The sequence below is a fragment of the Pantherophis guttatus genome, chromosome 11, assembly GCF_059756535.1.
Source record: "Pantherophis guttatus breed Tessera chromosome 11, ASM5975653v1, whole genome shotgun sequence".
Lineage (NCBI taxonomy): Eukaryota > Metazoa > Chordata > Lepidosauria > Squamata > Colubridae > Pantherophis > Pantherophis guttatus.
In genome coordinates this window covers 19,895,184-19,912,215 of record NC_142073.1, presented here as the reverse complement: position 1 = coordinate 19,912,215, position 17,032 = coordinate 19,895,184, and the positions used below count along the sequence as shown (strand labels likewise).

Below are 17,032 nucleotides of genomic sequence, written 5' to 3'. Positions count from 1 at the left end.
ACTGCAGGGTTTTTTTCCTCAAAATAAAATTTACATGGGAGAGGTAATCACGATGGTTATAATGAGACTATTCCATACTCAGCAGGCTTCCTAGATATGATGTGTGCATTTGCACAATATAAAAACAGGAAGGTTATAGTTCACCCTCCCGGAAGGTTCAGATTAAAACCTTCATTCATTCCTGATGCTTGCTGTTTCCCCAGCCCTGCCCTGCAGGGTCAACATGAAGTTAAAATTGTGATGATGATTGTTACTGATGTTAAAAGTTCATAGGTGATCTAGTAGGAGAAAACGCTTACAAAGCATGGCTTACATAGTTACACAAATGGAACAAAGCCTTACAAAACAACAGCAACACTGAAATCTAAGTATTAAATTAAATAAGTGGGGTCCTTGGTGCTCTCTGCCCTTGGTGGTTTTCTTGCAGACATTTCAATACCAAACTAGATGACTGCAAGAAAACTACCAAGCTCAGAGAGGATCAAGGACCCCATATATTTCAACCAGGGGTGAAATCCAGCAGGTTCTGACGAACTGGTAGTGGCAATTTTGAGCAGTTCGAAGAACCGGGAAATACCACCTCTGCCTGGCCCCAGAGTGGGGAGGGAATGGGGATTTTGCAATATTCTTCCCCCAGGAGTGGGGAGGGAATGGAGATTTTGCAGTATCCTTTCCCTGCCACGCCCACCAGGCCACACCCGCCAAGCCACGCCCACAGAACCAGTAGTAAAAAAATATTGGATTTCACCACTGATTTCAACCCCGGAGCTAGAAATATTCCCTTCTATCAGTAAATTTAAATATTGCAGTATGCCCTACTGGGAAGTCCCTAAAGGAAGTGTAGGATAAAGTGATTAAAGTTAACACAATCAATTTGAGGGGCTACCACAGAGAGGAGGGGGCCAAGCTACTTTTCAAGGCACCTGAAGGGCAGACAAGGAATAATGGATGGAAACTGAACAAGGAGAGATTCAACCTAGAAATAAGGAGAAATTTTCTGACAATGAGAGCAATCAACCCACGGAACAAAAGTTGCCTTCAGAAGTTGTGAGAGCTTCATCACTGGAGGCTTTCAAGAAGAGATTAGACTGCCATTTGTCAGAAATGGTGTAAGGTCTCCTGCTTGGGCGGGGGGTTAGACTAGATGACCTACAAGGTCCCTTCCAACTCTGTTAATCTGTTAAACCACGAGACTGGCCAAAGAAATTTTGCCAGTACAAAAGGACCAGCACAAACTTCCCTTAATTTTCCAAAACAAGCAGCGGGATTAAAGAAGATTATTTGGTGCAGCATTAACTGCTCAAAAGTAACCCACATCTTTCATCCTACAATTAACTTCTCCACCTGAAACAGGGCTCCCAAATCCGTTGGGTATTTATAATATACTGCTAAACTCCTAGCTAATTGTGCAATTGCTCAACGGAGCACAATTCTCTAATCTGCAGCTATTATCTAGGGAAAATAACAAGACATTCTTTAGGGTATAAAAATGCCATGTGGCCAAAAGACTTAGACTAATTCCTTTTCTTTTCTTTTAAAGATGCATATCCAATAGAAATGAATGGCTGTTGTACAAGGAGGTGTTCATTTTATAATTGGGTTCCTCTTTCCGATTCTTCAAGGAATAAATCTCAATGCTACTTAAATTAAGCACATTAAAGACGCAACGCAAAATCCAATAAAGCAATATAGAATTCTCTCCCTATTCACGCCGTGTATTTTTCTCTCTTTCTCTCCCTCCTTTACTGGTGAGATGTGTGTGCCCACGATCGCACTATGTTGTTAGGACAGATATCAAGTTATGTAGTGCGGCGGCAGCCAAAAAAGCCAATGCAATCCTAAACTGCATTAACAGAGAGATACAATCAGTGGTGGGATTCAAGTAATTTAACAACCGGTTCTCTGCCCTAATAATTTCTTCCAACAACCAGTTTGCCAAACTGCTCAGAAAGTTTAACAACCGGTTTTCCCGAAGTGGTGCAAACTGGCTGAATCCCACCACTGGATACAATCAAGATCAAGGGAGATACTAATACCACAGAACTGGGAGCAACCTACCACTAGTCTATGTAACCTAGTAGTTCTTAGCTCATTGGTGTACAAGACCGGTGACTCACTGTAACTTGGTAGCTTTGAAATTTCATGAAATAATTATTTGGCGATTGTGGGTGCTTTGTGGGTGAAATTTCCACCACAGCTCTCTCATCTACTCTTTCATCAAACTGCTTAGGGGGAAAGAAAAAAGTTGAAAAAGTTCAGAAGAAATGTTCTTGCTGACCCCATTAATGAATGTGCAGCCTTTTAAAAGCTACGCGCATCTGCTTAGATGAGCACATGGGTGGTTCTTGCTGTCTCCCACATTAAGGAGAAGAGGCAGAGAAGGTTAGAAGGAGGGAAGAAGAGAGGAGCAGGGGGAAGGGAAGGGGAAGTAGGAAAGAGAAGGAGAGGAAGAACGAAGAAAGTAGGAGGAGATAGAGGAAAGAAAGGTGGTGGCCAAATAAAGAAGGGTAAATGGTAAAAGAGCAGCCCCGGACAAGTAAAAATCAAAAATGAAAGTTAAAAGATAAGATGAATGAAAAATGGTGGATAAATGACTGTACGTGTAAATATGTTTATGGGAAATAAAAATAAAACCTTTTTTGGAAAAAAAAAGGAAAAGAGGCGAACAGCTATGCAAGGGTCTGTTGCGAAGGTTATCTACCGCAAGAGCCATTTGACCTGTCCAGTTTTTCATTCCTGTTGTGCATTCCTGTGGTTGGACAAAGGCCAGAGTTCAGTTAATGGCTGGAAAAGCCTTGCTTAGCTGGGTGGATGACCTGAAGAGAGAGAGAGCACGGATGCAGAGGATATAAATGTACATCAGTCACCCCCGGGGCACAGGGGAGGGTTTCAGAGACGTAGGTCTCCTCTTCTGCAGGGAGACAGGAATGGAGAATGGACGGAGTAAAAAAATTCTGCGCTGCCACTCCTACGCACTCAATAACTCTATGCATTCAAGTCTGACTGCTGTTTCTGGGGTATAATAAAGTCTGAATTTCTAATAATTTGTTCTTGTCTCGCTGTGAGTCAGACAGCAAGGATGGGAATGCTGTGGCCTTCGAGTTGCATACAGCCGTCAGCCTCTTTGTTATAACCTCAGAGATACTCCATGGAGCCAGCCTGTTGAAATGGAGCAGCAAACAGCCAAATAACAGCAGAACGGTTTTCGGTGGGATTGGCATCCTTCTGGTAACTCTACTGCTCAAATTTTACAGTAGTGGCCAAAATTGGTGGAAACCTTTTGGGAAAAGTGTCTTTTTGAGGTTTGATGGCTAATAACACCACTTTTTGGGGGGAGTTTCAAGATAATCCTATTCCACTGCTGGGATGGCCTGGGAAGAGCCCAGACCTTCACCCAATTGAAAATCTATGGAGCCGACTAAAGAAACTTGTTAGTCAGAAGCAACCCAGCAATAAAACCCAGTTAATAGAAGCAATCCTTCAATCTTGGTTTCACATGATAACAGCTGCAGAACTCAAAGACTTGGTTCACTCCATGGGAAGACGTTGTAAGGCCGTCATTGATGCTAAACGTTACCCAACTAAGTATTCGCTGACCGGGTGATAATTTTTGTGTATCTCATTTTTTCTATGGTGATAATTTTTGTGTATCTCATTTTTTCTATGGTGATCATTTTTGTAGATCTTGTTTTTTCTACGGTGATCATGTTTGCCTATCTCGTTTTTTTTTCTACCTGTTTCACTTTTCTTCTTTATACCGTAACTGCTATTCTAATAGCCAACCGTTCATAAAAGTTATTGCGTTACATTCTTGATGAAATTATCTTTCCATTGATATATAATTTAATGGTACTACTCCCTCCCCCCAAAAAAGTGGTGCTATTAGCTAGTTTTAGAAAATATACTTTTCCCAAAAGGTTTCCACAATTTTGGCCACTACTGTACTTCTCTTTCCCAAAACCTCCCAATGGAAGGAAGAGTTAAGAAAGTGTCCCCAAGGTGTTACACGGCACCAGTGAGCCAATGCTTGGAATATCATGTCTCGTTCCTGTTACCATGATACAAAAAAGAGACCAAGAGCCTAGAAAGCCGAGAGCAGAGAAGAACAATGAAGTTGATAAAGATTCTGGAGGCTAAACTGTAAAGTGAATGACTGAGGGAGTGAAATATGTTAGCCTATCAAAGAAAAGGACTGTCAAAGCAAAACAGCCGCCAGCTTGGTCTGTAGTGTGGATGTTTGGGTGGTTTAGGGGTGGGGAATTGTGGTGGGTGGGTGTTTTGGGGATTGTTATGTGTGTTGGACCTAGTCTTTGGGTGTTAAGTGAATTTCGTTGTATGGGTATACTGTGTACAATGACAATAAAGTTATTTATAAAAAAAATTGGGCAAAGATACACAGGTGACTAGAAAAGATGATAGGGAAACATGTAGATTTTAAACCTGAACTGTTTTTATTAGGTATATCCTGTTTCCCCTGAAAATAAGACATCCCCTGATAATAAGCCCAATCGGGCTTTTGAGCGAATGAGCTAAAATAAGCCCCCCCCAAAAATAAGCCCTCCCTGAAAATATTTAAACACAGAGCTGAAAATCAGGTAAGATGGCAAGAGGAGGTCTATCTTCCTCCACACGCCCCAAAATAATAAGTCCTCCCCCAAAATAAGGCCAAGCGCTTATTTTGGGGTTCAAAAAAATATAAGAGAGGGTCTTATTTTCGGGGAAACACAGTAATATCAGAAAAAAGTTGATAAGAGAAGTATGTATTTAATGCCCTGTTTTCCCAAAAATAGGACATCTCCTGATAATAAGCCCAATCGGGCTTTTGAGCGAATGAGCTAAAATAAGCCTCCCCCTGAAAATAAGCCCTCCCTGAAAATATTTAAACACAGAGCTGGAAATCAGGTAAGATGGCAAGAGGAGCTCTATCTTCCTCTACATGCCCCAAAATAGTAAGACCTCCCCGAAAATAAGGCCAAGCGCTTATTTTGGGGTTCAAAAAAATATAAGAGAGGGTCTTATTTTCGGGGAAACACAGTAATATGAGAAAAAAGTTGATAAGAGAAGTATGTATTTAATACCCTGTTTTCCCCAAAATAAGACATCTCCTGATAATAAGTCCAATCAGGCTTTTGAGCACATGCGCGAAAATAAGTCATCCCCGAAAATAAGCCCTCTTCGAAAATATTTAAACACATGCACAGCCAGTCCTCGCCATTTCCTCTGGTTAGGGTTAGGGAGACAGAGCTGGAAATCAGGTAAGACGGCAAGAGGAGCCCTGTCTTGCTCCAGGTGCCCCAAAACAATAAGACCTCCCCCGAAAATAAGGCCAAGCGCTTATTTCGGGGTTCAAAAATATATAATCTTATATTATAAGATAAAATCTCTTATTTTTGGGGAAACATGGTATTAAATGTATTGTAATACAGCAGTATTATAGCGAGGGTTATATTTGCACAATACTGGAAAAATGAAGATATATTCCGAGGTGAAGAGATAGGAAGATGCTAGATTGTGCAGAAACGGATAGATTGACGATTTTAAAATTAAACAGAAAGAAAAAATATTATCAAACGTGGAATTTCTTTTACCAATGGTTGGAAAAAAGGGGTGGAGATTAAGAATGCAAATTTGTACTGTTAAGCAAATTAAATACCTAGGCAACACAATGTTCATTAAGCACTAAGGAATGTATTTAATAGAAAATCAATTTTAATTTTTTTTAAAAAAAAAGAGAGAGAAGGATTAGGACCAGTGGTGGGTTCCACATATTCTTACTACTGGTTCTAGTAATAAGAATATGTGTTGAGACTCTTTCTAGAGTCTCAACATCTTTTTTACATCGTGGCGACCAAAACTGGATGCAGGATTCCAAGTGTGGCCTTACCAAGGCATTATAAAGTGGTCTTAACACTTCACGTGTTAAGAAGGATTCTATCCTTCTGTTGATGCAGCCTAGAACTGTGTTGGCTTTTTTGGCAGTTGCTGCCCACTGCTGGCTCATATTTAAATTCTTGTCCACTAGGACTCTAAGATAACTCTCACAGTTACTACTGTTGTCTCTTGACAGAAGACTATTATCCTTCACTCAATTATTCAAAGGGTTGACAATTAGAGCCTTGATAGTACAGTGGTCTAAGCACCCTGTTATTAACACAGCTGCCTGCAATTACTGCTGGTTCGAATCTCTCCAAGGCTCAAGGTTGACTCAGCCTTCCATCCTTTCTAAGGTAGGTGAAATGAGGACCCGGTTTGTGGGGGCAATAAGCTGACTTTGTATAAATATACAAAAAGAATGAAGGCTATTGCTTAGCGCATTGTAAGCCGCCCTGAGTCTCCGGAGAAGGGCGGCATATAAATCAAATCACAAAAAAAAATTATCCCACTTGATCCAAGGTAAAAATTAACCATAGTAAGCCTGCCTTGATTGTACCTGTAAACGTGACAATGCCCACTGATAAACATAGCAGCATAGAAGGACAGGAGATCTCAAGTCTTAGATCGCTTGTAAATTTTGCCCTTTTCCTTCACTCCTTAAAAGTTAAATCCAACAGTTTGCAGCTCTCTCCCAGATATGCCACTGGGACAGTCCATAAAGTACCGGAGGCTGCTCTAAACAAGCTGTCAACTTAATTGTGTTTCACTATAAAATTTTATTTCTAACTTGTGCTTGTAAATGACTTGAGTTGCTGAGTCCCCAACCGGAGCCATCAAGTTCAACTCGGTAGGAAAATCCCCAAATAGCCAAATCCTTTTTTATTTAGCCAAGCGGAGCCAGGAAGGCTGTGACACATGTTCAATATTAAATGAAACTCAGAGCACCTTACACCTCCCCCCGAACCTATTTATATGCGCAGAAGGCACTCGGAGATGTTTCAAGAGCAAACATCGGGTGCTTAAGCAGCATGAAGATGAACAGAGAGATACACAAAGGTCCCTGATCGAGTTCATTAGATATTCTTTTTTAGCTGCTAAAATCAAAGCCCGTTTTGGCTTCAGGTGGGCTTGAGATGCCTTCAAGAAATGAGTCTTTCTTTCTCTCTCTTTTTCACAGTTCATTCAAGTCCATAGATTTTCTACAGTGATGTTACAATCAAATCCATGGTGGGACCTGAAGTTGAGACATGGTTGAGAGATTTCTCACCAAGCCTGTGCCCAAAGGATGAATAGAATGGAATGGAATGGAATGGAATGGAATGGAATGGAATAGAATAGAATAGAATAGAATAGAATAGAATAGAATAGAATAGAATAGGAATGGAATGGAATGGAATGGAATGGAATAGAATAGAATAGAATAGAATAGAATAGAATAGAATAGAATAGAATAGAATAGAATAGAATAGAATAGAATAGAATAGAACAGGAATGGAATGGAATGGAATGGAATGGAATAGAATAGAATAGAATAGAATAGAATAGAATAGAATAGAATAGAATAGAATAGAATAGGAGTAGGGTAGGGTAGGGTAGGGTAGGCTAGGATAGATGATAGATAGATGATAGATAGATAGATGATAAATAGTTAGAAAGATAGATAAGTGATAGATAGATGGATGGATGATATAGATGATAGATAGATGGATGGTAGAAAGATAGATAATAGATAGATAGATAGATAGATAGATAGATAGATAGATAGATAGATGATAGATAGATAGATAGATAGATAGATAGATAGATGACAGATGATAGCTAGATAGATAGATAGATGATATAGATGATAGCTAGATAGATGATAGAAAGATAGTTAGATAAATGATAGCTAGATAGATGATAGATAGAAAGATAGATAGGTAAATGATAGATAGATAGAGATAGATAGATGATAGATAGATAAATGATAGATAAATGATAGATGATAGGTAGGTAGGTAGGTAGGTAAGTAGGTAGGGTAGTAAGTAGATATAGAGTTGAAGTTATGCAGATTAAATCTAATGGGTGTAAATGACATAAGTTTACATTTGGGAGCAATTAAAACTGGTATGACTGCCAGGAAGAAAAATTCTTCCAAATTGTCTACCACCGTTTTTTTAACATTTTAGCAGCTTGAAGATGTGTGGACTTCAACTCCCAGAATTCCCCAACTACCCTTCTGGGAGCTGAAATCCACACATCTTCAAGTCGCCAAGGTTGAGAACTCCTGGTCTATCAGTCCCCATTCAACCCGATGAAAGAGAATTTGCTTTTGAATAGGAACTGTCCTACCTTTCGGAACCAAAACCTCTCTGGAATGATTGACAGTTTCTCCAGCTTCCATGTTTCCATTCAACCCCAAGGGATGACATCAGGAGGGACCTCTTGACTACAGGATGTCCACATGAGAAGTGTTGGAGAACTTGTTCTTCCCATTAAATAAAACAGACCGGGGTAGTATAAAAGTCTCCTGCTTTGAGTAAGGTGTTGGTCTACTCTAGAAGAGCTTCCGAGTTCCCTTCCAGACCTATGATTCTATGGAGACAGATGAACAAATTGTCCACCCAATTTCTCCTCCACAAATTGGGTGGAGAATTTCAAAAAGCCTCATGGAGAAGGCTTCTTCTTAGATAGAGCAGTTTGACCACAGGCTCACATATCTAACCAGGGCTAGGATCTTTGTTCTCTCTCCTTGAAGAACTTTCATCAGAAGCTCAACAACCAACTGTCTGGGAGAGTTCTAGTTCTAGATATTGAGGATGGAATGCGAAGGCAGAAATGTTCTAACGTCTCTTTTACAAGAGTCAGATTCTGACTTGGTGGAATATTTGCTCAGACAAAAAGGAACGTTTATTTAGTGTAAAGGAGAGCTGTTTACATTCCTTCTTCCTTGCGTGCTCCAACTGTCCAACTGGAAAGGGAATAATTTCATCTTTTAAAAACACACGGAGGAGACCAAGTGGTTCCTGAGGCTGAGAAGGATGTAAAAAAAAACAAAAAACCCCACCCCAATTTCCTTTGGGACATCTCATGCCTGGAGACTCCATCGTTCCCAAGAAAAACCACAGGTCAGAACTTTTTCTTTCACACAATTCCCCATCCTTTTTGCAACTCGGAGTAAGGGGTGATTCAAGGTATCTGTGTTAAATGAAACACCTCTGTGTTTATGAAGAGGGAAAGATAAGTTTCTAGTGGAGTTTTCTCAGTGGTGAAATCCAAATTTTCTTACTACCGGAGATTTTGCAGTATCCTTCTCCTGTTACATGCGCCAAGCCACGCCCACCAAGCCACACCACGCCCACCAACTGGAATAGTACATGGTAACAAGGTCAGCCAATGTATAGGCATAGCAACTAAGTCAGCCAATGAGGGCTTTTTGGGAGCTGAGACTTCCACTCCAGGGGAAGGATATTGCAAAATCCCCATTCCCACCCTACTCCTGGGAAGGATATTGCAAAATCTCCATTCCCACCCCATTCTGGGGCCAGCCAGAGGTGGTATTTGCCGGTTCTCCGAACTACTCAAAATTTCTGCTACCAGTTCTCCGAACTACTCAAAATTTCTGCTACCGGTTCTCCAGAACCTGTCAGAACCTGCTGGATTTCACCCCTGAGTTTTCTACTTGATGGGGAGGACTTTCATGGGATTTAGGAGAAGGAAGGTTTGGAACAAGAGATTGGATGTGCATAACATCCTTGTTCACCTGTGTCAGACTATATTCATCAACTGGAATAGGACATGGTAACAAGGTCAGCCAATGTATAGGCATAGCAACTAAGTCAGCCAGTGAGGGCTGTTTGGAAGCTGGGACAGACTGGAGCCAGGGCATGTCTTAGTCTGCAGCTTCTGAGTCTGTGCAGAGAAAATGAAACTAACTGCTCTCTCCTGCCTTGTGTTTTGCTTGTAACTGCTACGTTGGAAGAAATCTGCTGTTGGTATTGTAAATTACCTTCATGTTTTACTGTATATGTATATAAAGAGGTTAATGAATCCTGCTGAATCAGTCTGCCTGTGTGTGCTTTCTGGATTTAATTTCTGCAACAACCTGATCGGCTGAAGGCCCAACATTGAGTCTATACAACATCTGATATACAGAAAAAAGGAAGGAAGGGGAAGGAAGCGCTTAGTGCATGAAGAGACCCCTCTAGCAACCTCTGCAGAAGGGGAAGATGCCACGAAGATGCTACTAGACCCATCATGCGAAACCTTCAGGCGTTGCCAAAGCATTCCTCTTTCTTTTGTTTCCTTTTACCCTCAATGCCAGGTAGTCCTCGACTTATGACCATAGTTGGGGCCAGAATTTCCACTGCTAAGCAAGATGGTGATTACGTGAGTTGCACCCGATTTTATGATCTTTATTACCATGGTTGTTAAATGAATCACTGCAGTTGTTCAGTGAATCATGTGGTTGTTAAGCAAATCCAACTTCCCTGTTGACTTTGTTTGTCGGAAGATTGCAAAGGGCAATCACGTGACTTTGGGACCTTGCAACCATCGTCGTACATGCATGCCAGTTGCTTGAGCACCCAAATTGTGCTCACATGACCCTGGGGATGCTGGGACGCTTTTTTTATATACATCAAATGTAGCCCCGCCAACCCACCGGCCCCCACCCTTTGGCCTCTGCCTCCCAGCAATTTACCTCCTTGCAGCAAACAACTTCTTTCAGCTTCAGCACAGCCTGATTAGCACAAGCAGCTGATTGTCGGTTGGAACGGCCTCCTGACCCTCAGCTGTTTCAGGCTGCAGGGATTGTCATTGCCTATTGCTGCTTGGGCCTCCGCTGTTTGCTGCAAGGAGGCAAATTGCTGGGAGGCAGATTTTTTTTCCTTGTGCTAATCAGGCTGTGCTGAAAATGAAACTAAAGCAGGCTGTTTGCTGTTTGCTGCAAGGAGGCAAATTGCTGGGAGGCAGAGGCAAAATTTTTTTTCTTGTTTTCCTCCCCCCCCAAAAATAGGTGTGTCTTATAATCTGGAGGGTTTTATACTCTGAAAAATACGGTAATCGTCGGTGACCCAAATGCTGTAGAAGTGGGATCAATGTCCCAGATTAGCCTCAAAGTGAGCAAGATCAAGGAATGATTATATGGCTGGTAGAATTTGGCATGAAGAGTTGGCTCATTTATCAGATGTACTAGCAAGTATGATGTAGGAGAAAAACACTCAGAGACTGGGGTGGGAGTCAAGAGAGTAATCAGCCTAGAGTCATTACGTTCCCACAAACGGTCTGACTCTAAACCTTCTTGAATTAGGTTAACTCTTATCTAGCATCAATGTAGTGCTGTTGACTAGATTATTCTGTATAGGCATGAGCAATAAAACAATTTAGCTGGAGCTTAACCTGTGGTCCTGATTCTTCACACCTGACATGTATCCCATTATCACAGATCCTGACAATGTTAACCTTTGTTTCATTTGAAACTGCCCCAGAAACACCCACAACTATGAGATAGCACACGGGGGGGGGGGAGGGGGGATATCTACCCAACAAGTGACCTCACACAATATTTTAAAAATAGAGAAGTCAATTCTCCAGATCCTTATTTGGTGTGGAGGAATAGCAGCAGATCTGAGATCTGGAGCTCTGTTTATACAGGAGACACGAACAAGCGAAGCCGTATTTGCGAAATACCTTGGCCTCCCCTTTCACTCTGGCTGCTGTAATTCAGACGGTCACTAAATAAATCTCATCTTTTGGGACAGCTTGTTTAACAGATCCCTGGGAAGGTAGCAAGTTGGCCCTTGCATTCTCAGACAGCGGAAAGCAAAAGGAACAGAGGAAAGGACACACAACAGGGACAGAGAGCCTTGGCTTCAAAGCAACACTGCCACTTTTTCATGCACCATAATTCTGTCTGCTCTAGGAAAATTGCAACCTGCAAGATTCTCAGGTGTAAAGAATTGTTAGGTTGCTGTTCAGAAGATTTATTGCTCAAGCGAGTCTCTACAAAAGAATCTAGTCAACGAAAGTTCAGTCGTGAATTGGTGATTCAAGAGGGATTGGGCTTAGACCATTTGTGGGAAGATAACAACTCGGTGGCTCAGTGGCTAAGATGCTGAGCTTGTCGATCGAAAGGTCAGTAGTTCGGCGGTTCTAATCTCTAGGGTCACATAACAGGGTGAGCTCCCATTACTTGTCCCAGCTTCTGCCAACCTAGCAGTTCAAAAGCACGTAAAAAACGCAAGTAGAAAAATAGGGACCACCTTTGGTGGGAAGGTAACAGCATTCCGTGCGCCTTTGGTGTTGAGTCATGCCGGCCACATGACCACGGAGATGTCTTCGGACAGCGCTGGCTCTTCAGCTTTGAAATGGAGATGAGCACCGCCCCCTAGAGTCAGGAACGACTAGCACATATGTGCAAAGGGAATAACTCTAGACTGATGATTCATTTAACTCTGCCCTCCTTTCTCGTTTCTGCCTGTTCCTCTCCTAAACCTACACAGAATGTGATGCCAGCAAGCACAATTCAGAAGCCATCAAAGTTAGATTTGCAAACCATGCTAAGCAAAACCATATCCTTACTCGTGGTGGCACAGCGGTTAGAGTGCAGTACTGCAGGCTACTTCTGCTGACTGTTGGCTGCCTGCAATTTGGCAGTTCAAATCTCACCAGGCTCAAGGTTGATTCAGCCTTCCATCCTTCCGAGGTGGGTAAAATGGGCACCCAGATTGTTGGAGGCAAGTGGCTGACTCTGTAAACCACTTAGAGAGAGCTGTAAAGCCCAGTGAAACGGTATATAAGTCTAAGTGCTATTGCTATTGCTAAAAAAAAGATGTGCTAAGCCAGATACTGTCTTAGATCCATTTTTATTCCATTGTTTTCTGTTGGGTCCTTTCTAAGCAGATGGCTAAACTGGATTGTAATGGAGCTATCTATTTAAAAAGTGACTTTATTGCAATCTATCTTGTGCATTTATGGGTAGTCAGCATGGTATGGTGGGGAAAGTATTGTATTAGAATAGGGATGGGCAATTAACAGAGACCCACTCCCCAATCCAAGTCCATCCTCAGCGATGGAAGCACAATGGCTCACTGTGAGCTATGCCCACTATCTCAGCCCAACCTATTTTATGGGGCTGTTCAGAGGTGGTATTCAGTCGGTTCAGACCGGTTCACCCAAACCGGTAGTGGAAATTGTGGGGGGGGCGCCCTGGCTCAATGCCATCCTATTTAGGCAAGTTTTTGAGGCCAGGCGTATGCACGGATGGTGTATGAGTGAGAAAAATGCATGTGAAGAATGCCGGACGTATGTGTGGAAGGCAGGCGTGTGCGCGAACCGGATGCGCGCGCAGCAAACCAGTAGCAACATAATGTAAAACCCACCGCTGGGGCTGTTGCTAGGCAGATAAAAGCAAGGAGGAATCCAACGTTAGTTTCTTTGACCTCCCAGGGGGAGAAGAAAAAAAATAGAGCCATAAATCAAAATGGCCGTGTTTATGCCTGGAAATTCTGAGAGATGTAATCACGGTTCGACTGGAAGCCAACTTGATTTCAAACAAAAGTAAAATATCAAGGAACGGTTGGTCAGAACTGCATGACAATTTCGGTTGACATATTCAAATGTTATTTTGCCTGAACAACATACAGCACCCAGTCTATTATAAACACTGCTCTTTCTCCAAGGACTTCAAGATGGCATAAACAACTTTGTGAGGTGGGTGAGGGAGAAAGACACAAATAGCCCAATGTGCTTTCTGAGTTTGAACCTCTCCATTTCTAGTCCAACGTACTAGGCGTGGTATTCACTTACCATTGCTACCGGTTCGCAAATGTGAGCGCATCTCCGCGCATAAGCAGAGCATCAAAATCGGGATGTGATGATGTCCGGGTGGGTGGGCGGAGGCTACCACAGCCGCCGCTACCAATTTGCCCGAACCAGATAGAACCAGCTAAATACCACCACTGCAATGTACTAGCCACACCTCAGTGATCCTATATGGGGATTATGGGGGCGGCACGGCGCACTCATGTAACACCTCTCCTGCGTGAGCTGCACTGGCTCCAGGTGGTCTTCTGGGTGCGATTCAAGGTGTTGGTTACCACCTTTAAAGTGCTCCATGGCTTAGAACCGGGGTATATACAAGATCGCCTTCTGCCACCGATAGCCTCCCACCAGCAAATACACTCCCACCAGCCAATACACTCCCACCGGCCAATACACTCCCAAACAATGTCGACTGGTGACACCCAGGGGGAGAGCCTTCTCTGTGGGGGCACCTGCCCTCTGGAATGAGCTGCCCCTAGAGGTTCGTATGATCCCCGATCTGCGTACCTTTCGCCGCGCCCTGAAGACTCTTTTATTCCAACAAACCGGGCTGGCCTAATAAGAATTTTAAATTGGGTGTCTGTTAGCTTTTATATTTGTTTTTAAATTGTTTTTAAATTTTGTAAGTGTATATGTGTTTTAAGATGGCTGTACACCCCCCTGAGTCCTTTGAGAGAAGGGCGGTATAGAAGTGTAATAAAATCTAAATCTAAATCTAAATATGGAAACAGTAATTTGATACGGTAGCACTAGCAATAAATAGGGGGGAAAAAACACTAATATGGCTCTATTTCTTTATACTGCACTGGTAAGACCGTTCTTGGAATACTGCGTTCATGGGTGGTATCATGATAGAAAAAGGTGCTGAAACTCTAGAAAGAATGCAGAGAAAATGGTTAGGGGACTGGACCCATATGATAAATGACTGGAACAGAAGCCAAGTTCCATTTCATTTTGTTGATGCTTAAATTGAATTAAAATTAAATACAGTTAATATGATTACCTCCAGGCATAGATTTAATCATGTCCCTCCCCCCCTTCTTTGACATTCAAAATTAAAATGTGGTGTTGATTACGGATGTGTCTGGGAGTTGTTTGCAAGGTTTTGTGAGACTGCAAGAAGCTCTTATCCATTGAGGCTTCTTAGATGTTATTTCCTCAGAATAATGGGTTCCATTGATTTTTGCTTTTCTTACTCTCTCCCGTGAACCTGTTGGAACTTGGGAGTAGAGAGCTAAATGTTGGCACAAGACCTATTGTAAGCCATTCAAAACGATTTCACAGAAGAGGGGTTATGTTTTGAGAGGTAGTGTTTTGCTTTTTCACAAGGATCATGAAACTGATTCTGATTTAGGCTCAGGTGCATGATTAATCAGTGAATTAGATAGAATTAGGAAAAAAAAAGTTATTTAATTCCTTCTTCAATTTTGACACCGCCCAATTCCAACCAACTCTGGACAGCTCACAAAATAAAGACTAGGATAAATAAGGATGCAATAAAATGAACCGAAACAGAATGTAAAATTCGCAACCCAGCGTTGTAACATTTCCTTTTCAGCATCTTCACCGCTGTGAACTTTGTTGAATCCGGATTCAAAAACAGTCTCTCATGAATTTCAAAGGCCGAACGGAGGGGTTAGGCATGCTTGAACAAGATAAAAGATAATAAAGCGCATCGCAAAGCAAATATAAAGCTATTGCAACCCAATACTGCAACCCTCATTTTCTGTATTGTCCTCTTCCCAAAATGACAAGAGATCTGATTCAGTGGTGGGTTTCAAATTTTTTACTACCTGTTCTGTGGGTGTGGCTTAGTGGGCGTGGCATGGCTTGTTGGGTGTGACTTGGTGGGCGTGGCAGGATACTGTATTAAAATCTCCATTCCCACCCCACTCCAGGGGAAAGTTACTGCAAAATCTCCATTTCCTCCTGATCAGCTGGGACTCGGGAGGCAGAGAATAGATGGGGGCGGGCCCAGTCAGAATTTTTACTATTGATTCTCCGAACTACTCACAATTTCTGCTACCGGTTCTCCAGAACTGGTCAGAATCTGCTGGGTTGCTTGCACTCAACACGCTAAACCTGGTTTGTGTCAATTAGGTTTTTATGGCATCATGGCTAAAGCCAGCTCATATATGAGTTTCTGGTTTGGTTGCAATGTGCAAGCCAAGAAAATGAGTTCCTTCAAATAACCAGGTTGGGTTTAAAATGGAGTGTGAATGAAATGGGCGAGGGCTTCAGTTGTGCATCATTTTCCCTGGTGATTTTTTTTTAATGTTTAAATAAAAAGCAGCGAAGCCGGGGTGATGCTGAAGGGAAGATGAGCAAGGGCCTGATTTGATCTGAGCAGACAAATGGAGGAGGAAGGGCAGAGGTCAAGCAATCACTCCATCCCCTCCCGCAAGTGTTTTTCTGCTCACACTGTGGCCTGAAGCTACTTTTCATTTCTTTTAAAAACAAGCTGTCTGGAGAAAGAGACACAGAACAAGAATGTCATGTCCAGCTTCGCTCAGCACTTGGGAGCTGGAGGACAAGGTCTCAATTGATTTGATTTATCCACAGACCCCTACTAGCACAAATACTCCAGTAATAAATCTTTTCGTCATCGCAATCCTACAGAATCAATCAGGCTAAAACTCTGGCCTCTCCGCCACCTATGGCCACTCTCAAAGGGGGATGTCGTACGACAGGGGTCTCTAACTTTGGCAACTTGTGGACTTCAACTCCCAGCTTTTCCCAGTCAGCTTAGCATATGTTGGAATTTGAAGTCCACAAGTCTTAAAATTGCCAAGTTTGGAGACCCCTGGTCAGGGGTGGGCTTCAAAAATTTTAATAAGAGGTTCTCTGCCCGGTTGCTGGATGGGTGTGGCCATGGTGGGCGTGGCCTAGTCAGCCTCCTGCACCATGGTGGGAGGGGAGATGTTTTTGCCCTCTGGGGCTCTGGAGGTTTTCCTCGGGCCTCCGGGAGGGCGAAAATGGCCTCCCCAGGCTCCAGAGGCCCTCTGGAGGCCGGAAACGGGCAGTAGGCTTATTTTTTGCCCTCCCAGAGCCTCTGTGCATGCACTGCACCTACCTGCATCCAAAACGGGCCGTGTGGGGACTCCTGGGAGGTGCAGGGCAGGGTGGGAGGGGCCAGCTAAGATTTGGGGGTTCTCCAAACTGCACAGAAACTTAGCTAGAGGTTCTTCCGAACCCCTGCGAACCCCCACAGCCCACCCCTGCCCCTTGTTATAGGAAATGGAAATTGTCTGTTGAATCTTCAGAAGCTGCAGAGTTAAATAATATCTAAGGAAGAATTTCCACAACAGTGAGAACAATGAATCAATGGAACAGTTCACCTCCTGGACTTATGGGT

The 17,032-nt window shown here is 42.7% G+C and overlaps 1 protein-coding gene and 1 long non-coding RNA gene across 3 annotated transcripts in view; one reads left to right on the top strand and one right to left on the bottom strand.

Moving 5' to 3' along the window:
* Nucleotides 1-17,032, bottom strand: part of SMPD3 (sphingomyelin phosphodiesterase 3) — a 197,878-nt gene that overhangs the window by 58,235 nt on the left and 122,611 nt on the right. The window contains exon 1 of one of the 2 annotated variants that reach the window (XM_034425445.3): nt 8,206-8,654. The exons of the other annotated variant lie outside the window; for it this stretch is intronic. The gene's annotated coding sequence lies outside the window, so the exon portion shown is untranslated. Of the gene's footprint in view, nt 1-8,205; nt 8,655-17,032 lie in introns of those variants that run through there. 2 annotated transcript variants of the gene reach the window in all.
* Nucleotides 8,720-15,400, top strand: LOC132708991 (uncharacterized). The gene is made up of 3 exons (XR_015729607.1): nt 8,720-8,981; nt 10,178-10,242; nt 12,357-15,400. It is a non-coding gene; the product is annotated as an uncharacterized LOC132708991 (long non-coding RNA).